A 22,534-nucleotide genomic window follows, 5' to 3' on the forward strand; every position below is an offset into this window, starting at 1 on the left:
AAACGCAATTGCTGGTGCCTGCGGCTTTAGCACCCACAGGAAGGCAGTGAAAACGTATTGGGAGGACTGTGTGTTTGGCTCCACAGCCCCAAAGATTAGGGCCTTTGGTCCACCCTCTCCCTCAAATTTGATGAGGGCCTGTAAGCAGGATAGGAGAAATTACACCAAAGAGGAGGAAAGAGTGTCTGCAGCGGGTAGCAGTAACCAGGGACAAGGATGCTGTAAGGAATGACAACCTGTGGCAAGGAATGGGGGTATACCTTACACTTGTTTACCCAAGGAAAATAAATCCTGTGATTACATGTCTAAATTTATTGTCAAGAAGAGATTAAGATGGTGGAATAGAAGGACTGGAGCTCAACTTCTCTCCTAAAAACAACAAAATTCACAACTAAGGACTGAGCATTCTTCACCCAAATGGACTGGAAACTTTAAAAAAGATATCTTACTCCAGAAGAAAAAGAGGAAGACACATCAAGAGGGAGGAGGGGCGGTTTTGTGACATAAACAACCCCATACCTTTTGGGTGGGAAGCCCCACAGATTGAAAACTAACTGGTTCACAGAGACTCACCTACAGGAGAGAGAGTTCTGAGCCCCACATCAAACTCTCATGTGTGGGGATCTGGCACAGGGAGAAAGAGCCCCTAGAGCATCTGGCATTGAAGGCCAGGGGGCTTGTGCACAGGAGTGCCACAAGACTGTGTGAAACAGACCCCATTCTTAAAAGGCACACACGGAATTTCATGTGCACCTGGTCCCAGGGCAAAGCAAAGTCCCCATGGGAATCTGGGTCAAACCTGACTGCAGTTCCTGGAGGACATCCTGGGAAAATGGGTGAACATGGCTTGTTGTGAGGGAAGGACATTGGAAGCAAAGCTCTTGGGAATATTCAGCAGCTTGCCTTTCTCTGGAGGTGGCCATTTGGGGAAAATCTGGCCCCACTCATAACTCAGGCTGAGAAGCCCCAGGGCAAACAACAACAAAGCAGGTGGGATCACAGCCCTGCCCCTCAGTAAACAGGCTGCTTAAAGACCCCTCAGGCACACAACTGCCTCTAATCCCATCCAGAGACTAAGCCCCACACACCAGAGGGATTAGAATTGGCTCCACGTAACAGTGGGCAGGCATCAGCCCCTCCCATCAGGAAACCTACAGCAAGCAGCCCCATAACGACTTCAGCCACAGGGGGAGCAGACAACAGAGGTAAGAAAGGCTACAACTCTATTATCCATAAAAAGGTCACCACACCAAAAACCTATAAAAATGTAAAGACAGAGGACTATAACTCAGATGAGGAAAAAGGAAAAACCCCAGAAAATCAGCTAAGCCATGAGGAGATTCTCAGCCTCCAGGAAAACGACTTTAGACTGTTGATGCTGAAGATGATGCAAGACATTGGAAATAAACTGGAGGCAAAGATGGATAACTTACAGGAAACACTGAGCAAAGAGATACAAGATATAAAACTTAAACAAGAAGAGATGCAAAATATAATAACTGAAATAAAAAATTCACTAGAAGCAGCTAACATCAGTCTACAGGAGGCAGAAGAATGAATAAGTGAGGTGGAGGAAAGATTGGTGGAAATTATGGATGCGGAACAGAAAAGAAAAAAAGTCTGAAAAGAAATGAAGAGAGTCTCAGAAAACTCTGGGACAATATTAAATGCAACAACATCCATATATAGAAGTGCCAGAAGGAAAAGAGAGAGAGAAGGGCACAGAAAAAATATTCCAAGAGATAATAGCTGAAAATTTCCCTAATATGGGAAAGTAACCACTCACTCAAATCCAAGAAGCACCATGAGTACCATATAAAATAAACCCAAGGAGGAACACCACAAGACACATATTAATCAAACTGACCAAAATTAAAGACAAAGAGAAAATCTTGAAAGCAGCTAGGGAAAAGAAACAACATACAGGGCAACGCCAATAAGAGTATTGGCAGATTTTTCAGCAGAAACTCTGCAGGCCAGAAGGGAGTGGCATGATATACTTAACATGATGAAAAGAAAAAACCTCCAACCAAGATTACTCTACCCAGCAAGGCTCTCATTCAGATTTGAAGGAGAAATCAAAAGCTCCACAGATAAGCAAAAGCTGAGAGAATTCAGCAACACTAAACCAGCCTTACAACAAACACTAAAGGAACTTCTATAGGCAGAAAAGAACAAGAGAAGAAGGAAAGAAAAAGGAGCAGCAAAAGCAAATCCAAAGAAATTAATAAAATGGCAATAAGAACATATATAGAAATAATTACCTTAAATCTTAATGGACTAAATGCCACAACCAAAAGACAAAGAATGGCTGAATGGATACAAAAACAAGACCCATATATATGCTGTTTTCAAGAGACCAACTTCAATTCTGGGGACACATACAAATTGAAAGTGAGAGGATAGAAGAAAATATTCTATGCAAACGGGAATCAAAAGAAAGCTGGAGTAGCAATACTTATATCAGACAAAGTAGACTTTAAAAAGAAGAATATTTTAAGGGATAAGGAAGGACACTACATAATGACCAAAGGATCAATCTAAGAAGAAGATATAACATTTTTAAATATCTATGCACCCAACATAGGTTCACCACAATATATAAGGCAACTGCTAACAACCTTCAAAGGACAAACTGACAATAACACAATCATAGTGGGGGACTTTAACACCCCACTTGCAGCAATGGACAGATCATCCAGACAGAAAATCAATAAGGAAACACAGGCCCTGAATGAAGCATTGGACCAGATGGATTTAATCGATATTTATAGGACATTACATCCAAAAGCAACAGAATACACTTTCTTCTCAAGTGCACATGGAACATTCTCCAAGATTGATCACATCCTGGGCTACAAATCCAACCTTGGTAATTTTTAAGAAAATGGAAATCATATCAAGCATCTTTTCTGACCAAAACATGATATGACTGGAAATCAACAACAAGAAAAAAACTGCAAAAAACACAAATACATGTAGACTCAACAACATGCTACTAAACAACCAATGGATCACTGAAGAAATCAAAGAGGAAATTAAAAAATACCTGGAAGCAAATGACAAGATACGACACTCCAAAACCTATGGGATGCAGCAAAATCCATTCTAAGAGGAAAGTTTATAGCAATACAAGCCTACCTCAGGAAACAAGAAAAAGCTCAAATAAACAAACTAACTTTACATCTAAAGCAGCTCGAGAGAGAACAGACAAGACAAGGAAAGAAATCATAAAGATCAGAGCAGAAATCAATGATATTGAAATGAAGAAAACCATAGAAAAGATCAATGAAACGAAAAGCTGGTTCTTTGAAAAGATCAACAAAATTGATAAACCCCTAGCCAGACTTATCAAGCAAAAAAGAGAGAGGACTCAAATCAATAAAATTAGAAATGAAAAGGGAGACGTAACAATCGACATCACAGAAAGACAAAGGATCGTAAGAGACTGCTATATGCAACCATAGGCCAATAAAATGGAAAACCTAGAAGAAATGGACCAATTCTTAGAAAAGTACCATCTTCCAAGACTAAACCAAGATGAAATAGAAAAGGTGAATGGACCAATCACAAGAACTGAAATTGAGACTGTGATTAAAATACTTCCAACAAACAAAAAAACCAGGACCAGATGGTTTTACAGTGAATTCCAAGAAACATTTAGAGAAGAGCTAACACCTCTCCTTCTGAAACTATTTCAAAAAATTGCAGAAGAAGGGATACTCCCAAACTAATTCTATGAGGCCACCATCACCCTGATACCAAAAACCAGACAAAGACTCCACAAAAAAAGAAAACTACAGGCCAATTTCACTGGTGAACATTGATGCAAAAATTCTCAACAAAATACTAGCAAATCACATCCAACAATACATTAAAAGGATTATACATCATGGTCAAGTGGGATTTATCCCAGGGATGCAAGGGTTCTTCAATATCTGCAAATCCATCAGTGTGATACACCACATTAACAAACTGAAGAATAACATCCATGTGATCCTCTCAATAGATGCAGAAAACCTTTGACAAAATCCAACACCCACTTCTGATCAAAACCCCTCAGAAAGTGGGCCTAGAGGGAACCTACCTCAACATAATAAAGGCCATATATGAAAAACCCACAGTAAACATCATTCTCAGTGGTGAAAAGCTGAAAGAGTTCCTGCTGAGATCAGGAACAGGACAAGGATGTCCACTCTTGCCACTACTCTTCAACATGGTTCTGGAGGTCCCAGCCACAGCAATCAGAGAAGTAAAAGAGATAAAAGGAATCAAAATTGGAAAGGAAGAAGTAAAACTATCCCTATTTGCAGATGACATGATACTATACCTAGAGAATCCTATAAGACTCTACCAGAAAACTGTTAGAGCTAATCCACGAATTTGGCAAAGTCGCAGGATACAAAATTAATACACGGAAATTGATGTCATTTCTATACACTAGCAATGAAAGAGCAGAAAGAGAAATTAGGAATGCAATCCCATTTACCATCGAATTCAAAATAGTAAAATACCTATTAGAAAACCTACTTAAAGAGACAAAAGACCTGTACTCTGAAAACTATAAGATGCTGATGAAAGAAATCAAAGATGACACAAATACATGGAAAGACATACCATGCTCTTAGATTGGAAGAGTTAATATTATCAAAATGATTATACTACTGAAGGCAATCTACAGATTCAATGCAATCCCTATCAAATTACCAAGGACATTTTTCACAGACCTCGAACCAAATATTTTAAAGTTTGTTTGGAAGCACAACAGACCCAGAATAGCCAAAGACATCCTGAGAAAGAAAAATGGAGCTGGAGGAATCAGGCTCCCTGACTTCAGACTATACTACAAAGCAACAGTCATCAAAACCATATGGTACTGGCACAAAGACAGAAATATACATCAGTGGAACAGGACAGAAAGCCCAGAATTCAACCCACACATATACAGTCAACTAATCTATGACAAAGGAGGCAAGAATATGCAATGGAGAAAAGACAGCTTGTTCAATAAGTGGTGCTGGGAAAACTGGACGGCCACATCGAAAAGAATGAAATTAGAACACTCCCTAACACCATATGCAAAAATAAACTCCAAATGGATTAAAGACCTAGATATAAGACCAGACACTATCAAACTCCTAGAGGAAAACATAGGCCAAACACTCTCTGGCATAAACAACAGCAACATCTTCTCAGATCCACCTATCAGAGTAATGACAATAAAAACAAAAATAAATGAATGGGATCTAATTAAACTTAAAAGTTTCTGTGAAGCAAAGGAAACCCTAAACAAAACGAAAAGACAACCCACAGAATGGGAGAAAATCTTTGCAAGTGAATCAACTAAAAAGGGATTAATCTCCAAAATGTATAAACACCTTCTTAAGCTCCATACAAAAACAAACAAACAAACAAACAAACAACCCCATCTAAACATGAGCAGAAGATCTAAACAAACAGTTCTCCAAAGAAGGCATAGAGATGGCTGAGAAACACATGAAAAGATGTTCAACATCACTCATTATTAGAGAAACGCAAATCAAAACCACGATGAGGTACCACCTTACACCAGCCAGAATGGCCATCATCAAAAAGTCTACAAACAATAAGTGCTGAAGAGGATGTGCAGAAAAAGAAACCCTATGGCACTGTGGGAGGGATTGTAAATTGCTGCAACCACTGTGGAAAAGAGTATGGAGATTCCTCAGAAAACTGAAAATAGAACTACCATTTTATCCAGCAATCCCACTCCTGGGCATCTATCCAGAGAAACCGATGACCTGAAAAGTCACATGTACTCCAATGTTCATTGCAGCACTGTTTTCAATAGCCAAGACATGGAAACAACCTAAATGTCCATTGACAGAGGAGTGGATCTAGACGAAGTGGTACATATACACAATGGAATATTACTCTGCCATTAAAAAGAATGAAATACCGGCAACCTTTGCAACATGGATAGACTTAGAAACTATCATGCTAAGTGAAGTCATTCAGACAATGAGACACCAACATCAAATGCTTTCACTGACATGTGGAGTCTGAAAAAAGGACAGACTGAATTTCTTTGCAGAACAGATGCTGACTCACAGACATTGAAAAACTTATGGTCTCCAGAGGAGACAGTTTCGGGGGTGAGGGAATGTGCTTGGGCTGTGGCATGGAAATCCTATGAAATCAGATTGTTATGATCATTATACAACTACAGATGTGATAAATTCATTTGAGTAATAAGAAAAATAAAGTAATTGGAGTTCCCGTTGTGGCACAGTGGTTAACGAATCCGACTAGGAACCATGAGGTGGTGGGTTCGGTCCCTGCCCTTGCTCAGTGGGTTAACGATCTGGCGTTGCCGTGAGCTGTGGTGTAGGTTGCAGACGTGGCTCAGATCCTGCGTTGCTGTGGCTCTAGCATAGGCCGGCGGCTACATCTCCGATTAGACCCCTAGCCTGGGAACCTTCATATGCTGCAGGAGCAGCCCAAGAAATAGCAAAAAGATAAAAAAAAAAAGAAAAATAAAGTAATTAAGGAAAAAAATTACTGTCAAGAGCATGAAAAAAAACTCAATTGCGTTCAATTGCATTTTATGTTTTTTTCCTAATTTTCTGTTCTCTATTTTATTTATTTCTGCTCTATACTTTAATATTTCCTCTCTTTTGCTAACTTTAGGCTTAGTTCTTCTTTTTCTAGTTTATCTACACATTGAGATGTCATTAGATTGTTTATTTGAAATTATTCTCTTTGGAATTCCCATTGTGCAGCAGAATGAATCTGACTAGGGACCATGAGGTGGTGGGTTTGATCCCTGGCCTCACTCAGTGGGTTAAGGTTCTGGCATTGCTGTGAGCTGTGGTGTAGGTCACAGACACTGCTCAGATCCCAGTGTTGCTGTGACTGTGATGTAGGCCAGCAGCTATAGCTCTGATTGGACCCCTAGCCTTGGAATCTCCATATGCCTTGGGTGTGGCCCTGAAAAGACAAAAAAAAAAAGAAAAAAAGAAAAAAAGAAAAAGCCAAAAAAAAGAAAAAAGAAATTATTCTCTTAAAATGCATGTATCCAATTTAGTACTGCTTTCCTGTATATTGAAGGTTATGATATGTTGTTTTTTCATGTGTCTTGAGATTTATTTCTCTTTTGATTTCTTTTTTGATCTGATGGTTTTTCAAGATTATATCATTTAATTTCCATGTATTTTTGAGTTTTTCTGTTTCCTCCAGTTTGATTTCTGGTTTCATTCCATTGTAATTGGAAAAATATACATGAAATGTTTTCAATCATGTTAAACTTTTAGGACTTGTTTTGTGGCCTAGTATGTGATTTATCTTGGAGTATGTTGTGTGTGCTCTTGAGAAGAATACATATTTTGCTGTTATAAGTGAAATATTCTGTGTATGTCTGTTAGGTCAATTTGGTCTATAATATTATTCAGGTCTGCTGTTTCCTTATTGACTTTTCCCTCTAGATGATCTATCTATTATCAAAAGTAGAATATTGAAGTCTACTATTGGTATATGGCTATTTCTCTCTTTAGATCTTTCAGTACTTGCTTTGTACCTCTAGGGGACCTAAATTTGAATGTAGAATTGACCCTTGAACAACATGGGCATTAGGGGTACTTAGCCCCTACACAGTTGAAACTCTGCATACTGCTATCTCTGCCTCAAAATCAGAGGTCAACAAATGACTCACTGGAACAGGATAGAATCAGAACCAAAAATATTGTTTCTTTTATTCTGCACATTATGATCTCTAATCAAACTTTTCCACACTTAAAGATTATAAAATGAAACTGCAAGTACTATATTTACAGAAAAAAATGTGTATAAGTGGATCTAGAAAGTTCAAATTCCTATTGTTCAAGAGTCAACTTTGTGTGTGTTTGTGTATGTATGTATGTATATATATATATGCTTATTTCTGTTTTTTCTCTTCCTGCTGATTTAACCTTTTATCATTATGTAATGAACTCCTTTGTCTCCTGGTGAGAGTTTTAAAGTTTATTTTGCCTTACATTATTACAGTCACTGCTACTCCCTTTTGATTACCATTTACATGGAATATCTTTCTCCATCTATTCACTTTAAGCCCATTTGTGTCATTAAATCAAAATTGAATCTCTGGCAAAGAGTATAGAGTTAGATCTTACTTGTTTTCAATACTTTAAGCCACTCATTACCATTTGTTTGGTGAGTTAAACCCTCTTAAGTTTGAAGTAATTATTGATAGATAATTGAAAGGACAATTATCTTGTCATTTTGTTGATTCCTATCTGATTTATAGTTGTGGTGTTGCTCACTTATTGTCTTTGATTTTGATATTTTTTGGTAATGATATATTTTGATTTTTTATCTATTGTAGGCCTTTTATTTATGGATTACCATGAAGTTTGCATAAAAAATTCTATAGTTTTATAGTTACAGTCATTTTAAGCTGATAACAACAAATAACATGCAAAAATTTAACAATTGTGTACCCTCCCCCACTTTGTTATTGTCAGAATTTATTCTTTATATTTTGTATTCCTTAACAAATTTTTAAATTTATGCATATTTTTAATCCATTTGTCTTTTAAATTTTATACCAGGGGTAAAGGGATTTACTTACCACCATTACAGTTTTAGAGTATTCTGAATTTAACTATATACTTTCCTTTACCAGAGACTTTTCATATGCTTTCTTATTTCTGTTTAGCATTCTTTTGTTTCAATTTTGAGTAAGTTGCTTTAACACTTCTTGTAAGTCAGGTTTAGTGAACAGTTCCTTCAGTTTTTGTTTGTCCTTTGGGCTTTATGAATCTGGTTGCTCATTTCTCTCCACAGATTTGAGAACATTTCAGCCAATATTTCTTCAAATGACTCTTCTACCCCTTTCTCTTTCCCTTCTTCATCTTAGACTCAAGTGATATATATATATTGGTTCACTTCTCATGTCCCATAATTTCCATAGACTCTTTTCATTCTTTCTTTTTCTGCCTTTAACTGGATAATTTTAAATGATCTATCATCAAATTCACAGATTCTTTCTTCTGCTTGCTTGACTCTGTTCTTAAAGCTTTCTATTTAATTTTTTATGCCAGATACTTTATTCTTCAGTTCCAGAATTTCTGTTTGGTACTTTTTTATAGTTTCTATATCTTTGTTGAACTTTTAATTTAGTTATGTATTAAATTCCTAATTTCATTTAGTTGTCTATCTAATGGGTGACTGAGTTTAAGATAATTATTCTTTATTTATTTAGGCAGGAATTTATTTAGGCATGTAATTTGTTCCTTTGGTGGACTTATGTTTTCCTAATTCTTACTGACCCATGTATCCTCTTAAGATTATTGCACAATGAAGTAACAGTCACCAATTCCCATCTTTGCAGATTGAATTTGGCAGGGAATGCCCTTCATACTCAACCCAGGACAGAGATTTTGGGTGGGCCAGTTGGCAGGGACCATGGGTGAATTACCTACTAGGAGCTTGGTCTGGTGTTTGGGTCCAAAGCAATTGGTCATGATGCTGGGTTCCATAAGCAGGGCTGATATATTAATTTTGTTTTTCTTTTTTAAGAAATTGCATATTGGCAACTAAAAATATTTACCATTTCTTATTTTCCCTTTTATATTGAAATTTTATTATTTATTTTAATTTCTAATTTATTTTTAATGATTATAGATACCTAGTTCAGTAAATAACGTGTCCATTGTCTACATTAGTTTCTTGACCACTATCATTATTTATTTCATCTCAAGATTATTACCACAAAATTAAATTACATTAAAATTGCCAAGTGGAGAAGGTAATGTTAAAAACGACAACCTCTAGGAGTCAAATTCATGAGATAGAGGAATAGTCTGATGGCAGAGATGTGGCTTAGTCTTTCCACTACATCCAAGCCAGATAAATAGACATGATGCAGGAAATAGTCAGGAGAACAAAAGGAGAAAAGTAAATAAACTTCTGTATATCAAGGAATAAAGAACATGGCAGTGTAGTTGGAAAGTAGTTATTGTGGGAGACTACCTCAAGGTCAGAAGAAATTAGATCATGTAGTTTTTAAGACCATAGTAAGCAAACAGGTTTGCTTTAATTAAAATGAGAAGGAAGTGGTGATTTGAGATTTTTTTCCTTTCTTCTTCTTATTTTTAATAGTTATTTCCCCAATACAATTTTTTTTCTACTGTACAGCATGGTGACCCAGTTACACATACATGTAAGAAGGAAAGTTATAGGTTCTGATTTTCAATATGCCAAAAACTTTGTAGTTATCCTTTAAAACAAGTCATGCCAGTTTTTCCTTCTAAACTTCAGGTAGAAATATGTAACATGTTCCACAGAGATGTTTCAAAGAAGGACTTGTTCAAACACTTGTATTTATTTTGTCAAATGTTTACTCGACTTGTGTGTTGTATGGTGGTTTTCATGCTACAGTGGAAGATTTGAGTAGTTGCAATAGAGACTGTATGATGAGTGAAGCCTCAAACATTTTCTAAATGACCTTTTTACAGGAAAAGAAAAGCCAATTCCTGATACAGAAAAAAAAAATTAAAAGCCAAAATTTGGTTATTTGAAATAATTAATGCATTAACAACACTCTGGCAAGACTGATCACAAACAAAATAGAAAAAATGAAAAATACTAGGAATGAAAAAGTGCATTTACATATAAAAATACAATTAGAAAATGTTATGTTAATATATGATCACTTTTTGAGAGGATAATTAACATCCAGGATGAAATTAACAAATTTGTTGAGGGAGAAACTGTATCTTTGAATATCTATGTTTCTATTTAGAAATAAATTTCATTATTGATTATCCTCCCTCAAATAAAAAGTAAATAAAACAAAAATCAGGTCCAGATAACTGCATAAAGTAAGAATAGAGGGTGTACTTCCAAAGTCTGATGAAGCCAGGATTAAAAAAAATAATTTGGTAGCGAACTAAGCACAAGAACATAAAGTTTGCCAGATGTATCTTGGTTCATCAACATCTGGGTATATTGTCTATTATTTTTCAATATCTATTTGCAAAATGCTGACTTAATGCTTTTAACCATCTTGAAAAACAATCTCAAATATGACTTTAACATTTACTCAATCTGTTTCATTATTTACTTCTGAGCAAGGTATTGCTAACATTAGATATTCTAGAATTCCCTTCCCTCTGAATTAATAAAATAGCCTTTATTATATGTTTATTAGGAGCCTTTTTAAAATGCTGCCTGCTTTTGAAAGGGAAGTTATAACTTCGTAAGCTTTTCACAGTATCATTTATAGTAACTCATTCATATTTAACATTCATGAACTAATGCAGTGTTGTCACTGGATTAATAAATGCTCAGATTTTACATGGTTAAAAATTAACACCAAGGAACAAAGAGGATCATGGTAACTTTTTACTGTTTCGTAAAGTGGTTCTTGTTACTGGTAGTTGTACTGACCTGTCTGACAGGAATGTCATAGGAAATGTTTTATTAATGACTGAAGATCATTGTGAAAATGTGAAATGCCACATAAATAATAAATAATTCCTGACATAGGGAACTAGACCATATCAGCTGTCCTAGAAAAAAAAAAGTCAGATCATAAGATTATTTCTTGAAAGTAGCTACTGTCTAATCCCTGTCCCTTCAGCTTTTTGAAGATGCTAAGGGTACAAGTTTTACTGTTAGTAAAAACAAAACAAAACAAAATTAAACAAAAACAAAGAAACAAAAAACCTCCACAGGCTTTCTGTTACCTTGGAGTACTTTAATCACAACAATATTAGATTGAAAATCAGGGAAGAAGACAACCCGGGTTAGAAAAATAAATGATGTGAAATTCCAAAACTGGAACAAAAATGTATGTAAAATATCATAATATGAACAGACAGAGAAATTCTGTTCCAAGAAACCCATATAATTATAAAATGGGTAAGGGGAAGATGGTTGTTGTGGTTCTACATGATATGTCTACAGATGGATAGCTCCAGAAATTAAAGAGAATTATATGCATTAAGTGTAATGATGAAACTTGTGTAAACATGAGACTACGTTAAAGACATACTATTCATGTTTCCATTAGCAGAGAAAAGGGCAAATAAACCTCCATGAATAACAAAACAAGCAACTAAACAACAAATGAACATAAATCAGTGTATTATAACTTAGAATGGTTTTAAGAAATTATTGGAATGTAAGAAAAGAAAACTCATTTGTTGCTGATGCTAAAACCATTCTCTGAGTATTCTAAAGCTACTTTTAAAATAAAACAGGAAAAAAAGGACAAAACTAGGACACAATGAAGTTACTATAAATCAGGTTTATGATTTTCTACTACTTTGAGGAAACCTAGAAATCTGAAAATTATTATTCTAATTTTAGTACAGGATATAAATATTGGCATAAAGTTAAATGTTGCTATTTGAATAATATGAAAGAAGGCAAAATGAAAGAAAATACACAAATCTCATATATCACATTAAAGTTTGAAGTATTACAAGAGACATCTAAGAGTAATAATGGAAGACAGCAATCATTAACCTCCTGAAACTCACAAAAACCTCCTAATATAACAATTCAGTTAGTTTTAAGAACTAAATGAATAAGGAAACAGGTGAGGAAGAATCAGCAACAGTGTTTTGGAAACCATATAGTGTGCTGAGGAGCAATCTGATTTCTGGCTTTGAACTCCCATAAGTTTCCAGAATTGTACAGTGGGGGTGAACCTAATATGAAAACAGGAAGACTGACTGACAGTTTATCTAAATGGAAGTTATACCCACACTTCACTTGGCCTCATTCCAAGCAATCTGGGGATGATTACCTTAGAGCAGAAGAATAAGCCTTATTCTGTGAAGAGGGTAATTAAAGGCCCTGGATGGACAGATAAAATGTATGGTTTACAGGAAAGTTTACAAACCAAATATTGTAAATGTTTGGGACCCAACAATGTCTCTTCCTGCTAGAATTCTACCATATTTTATAGCAGTTAGCCAAGCATATATTTCAAGCTACAAAATCTTATTAGCTCAAAAGAATGACTAAAAATTCTAACATTAAAATTCCAAACTGAAATGGCTCAACTAGATGATGCCTCAATATTGATGGTAGAAAAGAAGTCCCATCTGTAAGCTAAGCCTTTTCAAACAGTATTTTCATTACTCTGCTTTTATATATAAGAAAACAACCATGGATCATTAGAATTTTGCTTTAAAAAAATAAAACCAAAATATCACTCTTGTAGTAGAGTGAGGTTATAACAAAAAAGAGATAATTAAAACAGTTGGTAAAGATAATAAATTTTTCTGAAAGATAACATTAAAATGGTTTTGTAGATAGTTTCATTTTTTGCCTTATTTTACATTCCACATATAAGTGATATACGGTATTTGTCTTTCTCTTTCTGACTTACCTCACTTAGTATGAGAGACTCTAATTCCATACATGTTGCAGTAAATGGCATTATTTTGTATTTTTTAATGGCTGAGTAGTATTCAATTGTATATACTATACATCTTCTTAATCCATTTATCTGTCAATGGACACTTAGGTGATTTCCATTTCTTAATTAATGTGAATAGTGCTTCACTGAACATAGGGATGCATGTATACTTTTGAATTATAGTTTTGTCTAGATATGTGCCCAGGAGAGGATTGCTGGATCATATGGAAGTTCTATATTTAGTTTTCTGAGGAATCTCCATACTGTTTTCCATGGTGGTTGTACCAATTTACATCCCCACCAACAGTGAAGGAGGGTTCCCTTTTCTCCACATCATTTCTAGCATTTGCTATTTGTATACTTGTTAATGCTGGCCATTCTGACCCGTGTGAAGTGGTACCTCATATTATTTTATTTATTTTGTTTTTTGGTTTTGTTTTTCCCATTCTTTGATTTAATAAATAAAGCAAATAACTATAAATGTCCTTTATACATCTATATCCTTTTTTAAATTAGTTAATGAATTTTATTACATTTATAGGTGTGCAACAATCATCATAACAAAATTTTTACAGCATTTTCATCCCAAACCCTCATTGCATGACCCCACCCCCCAAACTGTCTCATTTGGAAACTATAAGTTTTTCAAAGTCTATAAGTCATCTGTTCTGCAAAGAAGTTCATTGTGTTCTTCTTTTAGATTCCATATGTAAGTGATAGCATGTGATGTTGCTGTCTCATTGTCTTAATGACTTCACTTAGCATGATAGTTTCTAAGTCCATCCATGTTGCAAAGGATGACGGTATTTCATTCTTTTTAATGGCAGAGTAATATTCCATTGTGTATATATACCATTTCTTCTAGATCCACTCCTCTGTCAATGGACATTTAGGTTGTTTCCATGTCTTGGCTATTGAAAACAGTGCTGCAATGAACATTGGAGTACATGTGACTTTTCAGGTCATCGGTTTCTCTGGATAGATGCCCAGGAGTGGGATTGCTGGATAAAATGGTAGTTCTATTTTCAGTTTTCTGAGGAATCTCCATACTCTTTTCCACAGTGGTTGCAGCAATTTACAATCCCTCCCACAGTGCCATAGGGTTTCTTTTTCTGCACATCCTCTTCAGCACTTATTGTTTATAGACTTTTTGATGATGGCCATTCTGGCTGGTGTAAGGTGGTACCTCATCGTGGTCTTGATTTGCGTTTCTCTAATGATGAGTGATGTTGAACATCTTTTCATGTGTTTCTCAGCCATCTCTATGCCTTCTTTGGAGAACTGTTTGTTTAGATCTTCTGCTCATGTTTAGATGGGGTTGTTTTTTTTTTTTTTTTGTATGGAGCTTAAGAAGGTGTTTATACATTTTGGAGATTAATCCCTTTTTAGCTGATTCACTTGCAAAGATTTTCTCCCATTCTGTGGGTTGTCTTTTCGTTTTGTTTAGGGTTTCCTTTGCTGCACAGAAACTTTTAAGTTTAATTAGATCCCATTCATTTATTTTTGTTTTTATTGTCATTACTCTGATAGGTGGATCTGAGAAGATGTTGCTGTTGTTTATGCCAGAGAGTGTTTGGCCTATGTTTTCCTCTAGGAGTTTGATAGTGTCTGGTCTTATATCTAGGTCTTTAATCCATTTGGAGTTTATTTTTGCGTATGGTGTTAGGGAGTGTTCTAATTTCATTCTTTTCAATGTGGCCGTCCAGTTTTCCCAGCACCACTTATTGAACAAGCTGTCTTTTCTCCATTGCATATTCTTGCCTCCTTTGTCATAGATTAGTTGACTGTATATGTGTGGGTTGAATTCTGGGCTTTCTGTCCTGTTCCACTGATGTATATTTCTGTCTTTGTGCCAGTACCATATGGTTTTGATGACTGTTGCTGTGTAGTATAGTCTGCAGTCAGGGAGCCTGATTCCTCCAGCTCCATTTTTCTTGTTCAGGATGTCTTTGGCTATTCTGGGTCTGTTGTGCTTCCAAACAAACTTTAAAATATTTTGTTTGCCTTCAATATCCTTCCCTCACAACAAGCCACATTCACCCCTTTTTTCCCAGGATGTCCTCCAGGAACTGCAGTCAGTTCTGACCCAGATTCGTATGGAGACTTTGCTTTACCCTGGGACCCAGTGCACATGAAAGTCTGTGTGCACCTTTCAAGAATAAAGTCTCTGTTTCCTCCGGTCCTGTAGATCTCCTGGACACAAGCAACCCACTGGCCTTCAATGCCAAATTCTCTGGGGGCACTTTCTCCCAGTACCAGATCCCCAGACATGGGGATTTGACATGGGGCTCAGAATTCTCATTCCTGTAGGTGAGTCTCTGTGATACAGTTACTTTCCAGTCCGTGGGGCTTCCCATCCAGGAGGTATGGCATTGCTTGTAATCATCCCTTCTACCTCTTGTTGTGGCCTCCTCTTTGTCTTCTGGAGTAGGATATCTTTTTGAAAGTTTCCAGTCCATTTTGTTGGAGGTGGCTCAGCATTTGGGTATAATTTTTTTGTTTTTATGAGAGAAATTGAGGTCTAGTCTTTCTATTCCACCATCTTAATCTACACCTGGTACCTCGTTTTAGTTTTGATTTGTATTTTTTGATTGGGTTGTACTTTGTTCACATTTAAAATATATCTAGATCTGAGCACTTCCCACCATCTCAGCTGCTACCTCTAAGCTGTTCTACCATCATCTCTTATTTTCTGTGATCTCACCACTGTTCTTTTTACTTCATCTGCTGCCTCAAATTCTGTTTTCAACAGAGGAAGCCGGATTGACTTTTTAAAGTGATCATTTATCTGCTCAAAATTTTTTAATGTTTTCCTATTCCACTCATAGGAAAAACTGAATTTCTTACAGCAGTTCACAAGGCCTTTTATGATCCAGCCACTTATTTTCTCCTGTACCACATCTGCTACTACCCAGTTTGCCTACTCTCCAGATTTAATCTATGCATGTTCAAGCCAGAGGATCATTATGCTCATCATTGTCTCTATCTAGAATGAGTTGATTAATGTATTTGCATGGCTGATACTTTTATTTCATTCACTTTGCTCAAATGTCACTCTCAGTGCCTGGCTCCCTTTTTAAATTCTTACCTACCTTTCCTATAAGCACCTCCAAGTATCTTTTCTGCTCCCCTTTCTACTTTAATCACCTTCCACAAAAGAAGGAAGAACTGCTGGACATATTCATGTGGTCATAACAATATAATGACTGAATAATGACCTAACAATATTTAAAATATATCAACTTTCAGAGGATGGCAAAGAAAGAGAAATGGGTAAGATTAATGCAACTCATATATTTCACAGATGAATGTAATTAGTGACTAAAACATCAAAAGTAGAGTAGCAATGAAGGCATGCAAAAAAGAATCAGCTAAAAGTGCTGAAAGTTGTAGCCTGTAGGTAAAGGGAAGTATTTGGTTCTGGAGCAGGCTGATTATTTTTTTTTAGAACTAAATAATTAGCTCTGCAAAGGTAGCAGAAATTAACATTACTTTAAAGATATATTTCCATTAAATACAAGAATGGAAATTAATATTATGACTTTCAAACATATATGAGGTCAGCAATGGAGAGATGCAAAGTGGGGTAAAATTTCCATCTTCCATTATAGGAATCAATATTCTCTTATAAAATAAAAAAGTAGTGGTATATCATGTATGGTTACAGAGCTAATTCTCAAACTAAGGTAGAAACTTAAAAAGAAAATATACCTTGAGGAACAGGATGGGGAATTGGGTTGTTGAATGTGCTCTTGTCTGTTATTCCTAAATTTCTCTGTCCTATTTGATACTAAAATATTACAAACTACAGTTTCATTGTTATAATAGAATATCTTTATATCTCATTTCATTTCTTTAGCCATTTTATATCAAATCACCCTTCCTATATACTAATTGTCAAGTATGAGAAAAAATATTATTTTCATTATCCATACTCACAGAGCTATAGCAAAATTCAAAGGATTTACCACTCCAGTTATTTACCTTTATCAAGTAAATTCCAGTTTTCAGATAATATAGACTATACAGTTTCTACTGATTATATAGATAGGATAAAGGAATTGACGTCAAAGTATTAGTGTACTCCTCAACAAGTCTTAGAGGGTGACACTATCAGCTTCTGTGTTCTCTTACAAGAGTTCCTACTATCCTCAAATTTAAGAGTTGAGTGAAAAATCTGAGGAAAAAAATGGAATTTCCATGACTTTTACCACATGTGCATAATACATATACAGCAGGTGGGATAAAATGAAGAGATATTGTGACCCACATCCATTATTCTAGAATTCTAATATGTTTCTTTTTTTGAATGTCTGCAATATGTTATAATTCTTACAATGTAGGTACATACATATACAAAAAGAAGGAGATGATAGAAATGAATGTGGTAAAATATTAAAAATTAGTAATTCTAGTTAAGGACATATGATATTGATCTATTTCATCTTTTTTGGTAGGTTTGAAACTTTTAATTTTTTTATTTTTTTAAATTATAGTATTTATTTTTTCCGTTATAGCTGGTTTACAGTGTTCTATCAATTTTCTACTGTACAGCAAGGTGACCCAGTCACATATACATGTATACATTCCTTTTTTTTCCACATTATCATGCTCCATCATAAGTGACTAGATATAGTTCCCAGTGCTATACAGCAGGATCTCATTGCTTATCCATTCCAAAGGCAATACTTGGCATCTATTAACCCCAAATTCCCAATCCATCCCATTCTCTCCCCCTCGCCTTTGGCAATCATGAGTCTGTACTCCATGTCCATGATTTTCTTTTCTGTGGAAAGGTTCATTTGTGTCAAATATTAGATTCCATATATAAGTGGTATCGTATGGTATTTTTCTCTTTCTTACTTACCTCACTTAGTATGAGATGCTCTAATTCCATCCACATTGCCGCAAATGGCATGATTTTGTTTGTTTGTTTTATAGCTGAGTAGTATTCCATTGTGTATATATACCACATCTTCTTAATCCATTCATCTGTCAATGGACATTTAGGTTGTTTCCATGTCTTGACTATTGTGAATAGTGCTGCAATGAACATGTGGGTGCATGTGTCTTTTTCAAGAAAAGTTTTCTCAGAATTTATGCCCAAGAGTGGGATTTCTAGCTCATATGGGAGTTGTATACATAGTTTTCTAAGGTGTGTCTGTACTGTTTTCCATAGTTGGTTGTACTGATTTACATTCCCACCAACAGTGTAGGAGGGTTCCTTTTTCTCAACACCCTCTCCAGCATTTATTATTTGTGGACTTATTAATGATGGCCATTCTGACTGGTGTGAGGTGGTATCTCATAGTAGCTTTGATTTGCATTTCTCTAATAATCAGTGATGTTGAGCATTTTTTCATGTTCTCATTGGCCACCTATATATCTTCTTTGGAGAAATGTCTATTCATTTCTTTTGCCCATTTTTCAAATGGGTTGTTGGCTTTTTTGCTGTTAAGTTGTATAACTTGCCTGTATATTTTAGAGGTTAAGCTCTTGTCAGTGGCATCATTTGAAACAGTTTTCTCCCATTCTGTAAGTTGTCTTTTTTTTTTTTTATGGTTTCCTTTGCTGTGCAAAACTTGTCAGTTTGATTAGGTCCCATTGATTTATTTTTGCTCTTATGTCTGTTGCTTTGGAAGGCTGAACTGAGAAAATATTTGTAATGTCAGTGTAAGATAATGTTTTGCCTATGTTCTCTTCCAGGAGTTTGATGGTGTCTTGTCTTACATTTAAGTCTCTAAACTGTTTTGAGTTTATTTGTGTGCATGGTGTGAGGATGTGTTCCAGTTTCATTGATTTACATGCAGCTGTTCAGTTTTCCCAGCAATGCTTGCTGAATAGACTGTCTTTTCTCCCATTTTATATTCTTGCTTCCTTTGTCAAAGATTAATTGACCATGGGTGTCTGGGTTTATTTCTGGGTTCTCTATTCTGTTCCATTGGTCTGTATTGGTACCAGTTCCCCACTGTCTTGATAACTGTGGCTTTGTAATATTGCCTGAAGTCTGGGAGAGTTATGCCTCCTGCTTGGTTTTTGTTCTCAGGATTGCTTTGGCAATTTTGGGCCTTTTGTAGTTCCGTGTAAATTTTTGGATTGTTTATTCTAGTTCTTTGAAAAATGTCATGGGTAATTTGATAGGGATTGCATTGAATCTGTAGATTACTTTGGGTAGTATGGCCATTTTTACAATATTAATTTTTCCAACCCGGGAGCATGGAATATGTTTCCATTTCTTTACATTTTCTTTAATTTCCTTGATTAAGGTTTTATAGTACTCAGCATGTAAGTCTTTCACCTACTTGTCCTGGTTTCTTCCTAGATAATTGACGTTTTGGGGTGCAATTTTAAAAGGTATTGAATTTTTGTATTCCTTTTCTAATATGTCATTGTTAGTATACAGAAATGGGACTGATTTCTGAATGTTAATCTTATATCCTGCTACTTTGCTGAATTTGTTGATCAGTTCAAGTGGTTTTTGTGTTGAGTCCTTTGGATGTTTTACATATAGTATATACTATATATAGTATCATGTCATCTGCATATAGTGAGAATTTTACCTCTTCTCTTCCAATATGGTTACATTTTATTTCTTTAGTTTGATTGCTGTGGCTAGGATTTCCAATACTTGTTGAATAACAGTGGTGAGAGTGGGCATCCTTGTCTTGTCCCAGATTTTAGTGGGAATGCTTTCAGCTTTTCTCCACTGATTATTATATTTTCTGTAGGTTTGTCATAAATAGCTTTTATTATGTTAAGGTATGTTCCCTCTTTACCCACTTTGGTATAGTTTTTATCATGAATGTATGTTTGCCTTTATCAAATGCTTTTTCTGCCTCTATTGACATGATCATGTGATTTTTGACTTTTCTTTTGTTAATGTGGTGTATAATGTTGGCTGATTTGCATGTGTTGAACCATCCTTTTGAACCTGGGATGAATCCCACTTGGTTGTGGTATATGATTTTTTTATACATTGTTGGATTCAGTTGGATAATTTCCTGTTGTTTTTTAATGTGGTTTTATTCTTGTAAAGGTATGTATTGGCTTTCTGAATCTTAGTTAATCCCTAAATCTGAAACTTCGGAGATCTGTCTGTGAATCTTTTACATGGCATCTTACTGACTGAGGGAAAAAATTGTTTTTCTAAATGAATCAACTAAGTGTGGTAAGAGTATTATTACATTTTGCTTTTGAAAAAATAATCCAAGGAATTACGTAGAAATTAAAGTGATAAGTGGAAAGTTGGGCAGAGAAACTCTGGATATGAAGCTCTTTAATTGATACACGTAAACTAGAAGAAATCTTTCAACTAAGGATGCTGCTAAGGGAATATAGGGAAGAGGGCAAATTCTAAAATATTTTAAGCAAAAATGGATAGCTCTTTAAAGTGTACATGACCCTAGAATCCTATTTCCATTAACCTGAGGAAGTAATATACGAAGAAATAGACATGGAAGAAGAGGGTTAAATTTACTTAAGTTTGAACTGCCTGAGGAAATCTTCATAGAGAAATAAAAAGTAGTTGAAGTACATCAGTATAATGATTTTAGTTCTAATTATGACAGAATTCTGGGTAACAAATTTTAAACAGATGCCCGAGACGGGTCATGCCCGGTATAGGTATATCACAGCTGGTGTAAGGCAGTATATTTGCTGTGGTGGATAGATAACAAGATGTATGATAACCCACTCCAGTTGTCTACTCCTATATAACAGAACAAACCTTAACAACTTATAGCAAAAAAAATACATTGTTCTCTATCATGTTTCTGTGAATTGACTAGGATCAGCTGGGCAGTTCTTGCTTGATGCTTCTCATAGTAAGTGCAGATGATAAGTAGTTGGGCCCAGAATCATTTTCAGTTTGACATGGCAGGATATCCCAGATGTCCCACTCACATCGCTGAGAATTTCTCCTGTTCGTGGACTGGGAACCCAGCCAGATTTATAAAATTCAGTGCCCCTGTAGTGCTCATCACGTGTCCTAGGCTTTTCATTGGGTGATAGTTGGGTTGTAAAGATGTGTGTTTTAAGAGACAGAAAGTGAAAGCAGCCTGGGCCCAGAAGATGGAACCAAATAATTTCCTCCATATTCTGTGAGTGAAAGCAGTTAGCAGAATTTTCCCATATTCAGGGGGAGGGGGTCTTTTCACTGTAAGAGTTGGAGTTCACAGTACTTTAATTCATCATACAGCACAAAATGAAATTTATTATATAACACTATCATGGGCTTACCCTCTTTTCACATTTGCAAAGATTTTTTGCAAAGATGCACTCTTAACCATTTTTATTTCGAGGAGAAAATGTATCAAGAAAAGAAGGTAAAATGGACTATTGTTGATGGAGAAACAATCTGGAACAGAGAGCAACCCCATGACCTCTATAGTGGGCTCTAGAGTGAATGTCCCTTGACAGTGAGAAAATAGAGAGTTAGGTCACCTCTGAGATAGGAATAAAATGGGATATTTGAGATGACAATTTATTTTGAATTATCTTTACCTCCACTACTTGGCCTCTACCTTCACCACTTGGCCTCTACATTATTAGTTTGGAGTAACTCTAATTTGTAAAATGTTAAGCTTGGGCTGTGTATGATATCAAATGGCCTGGCATTAAATCCTCATCCTCCCAAATACTAAACACTGTATTTCTTTAAGCCTCTTTTCCCATCTGTAAATAATATCTAACTCTATTTTGTGGGGATTTTTTAATGGTAGGTCCTATTCTCTCTTATTTCATATTTTAATCAAAATCTCTGTAAATAAATTCTGACAGGTTAATGTATTTCTCCTCCAAAGTTTCACAGTACAGAACTTGACCTAGTTCTGGGTCTTCTGATTCCTAGGTTGGGTTACTGCCTATATATTACCTTTATCCAAAATTTTAAAAGTTCATATTGTCACCTTTCATTTGCTAATTCACCTACAAAATTTGTGGTTTAAAGACACTGTCTCCAACCAAGTTCTTTTTGGTGATCATATTAAGACTCAAGCTAAAGCCTTGTACTTGGCATTCTCTTGGCTGACACACTGAAATTCATAAGTAGATGCTGTGCCTTTGGCAAATATTCTGCATGCATTTAGATGTCAGGCAGCATGTTTACTACTTCAAGGCAATGTA

This window comes from Sus scrofa, chromosome 16 (assembly GCF_000003025.6).
Source record: "Sus scrofa isolate TJ Tabasco breed Duroc chromosome 16, Sscrofa11.1, whole genome shotgun sequence".
In the NCBI taxonomy this organism is placed as follows: Eukaryota; Metazoa; Chordata; class Mammalia; order Artiodactyla; family Suidae; genus Sus; species Sus scrofa.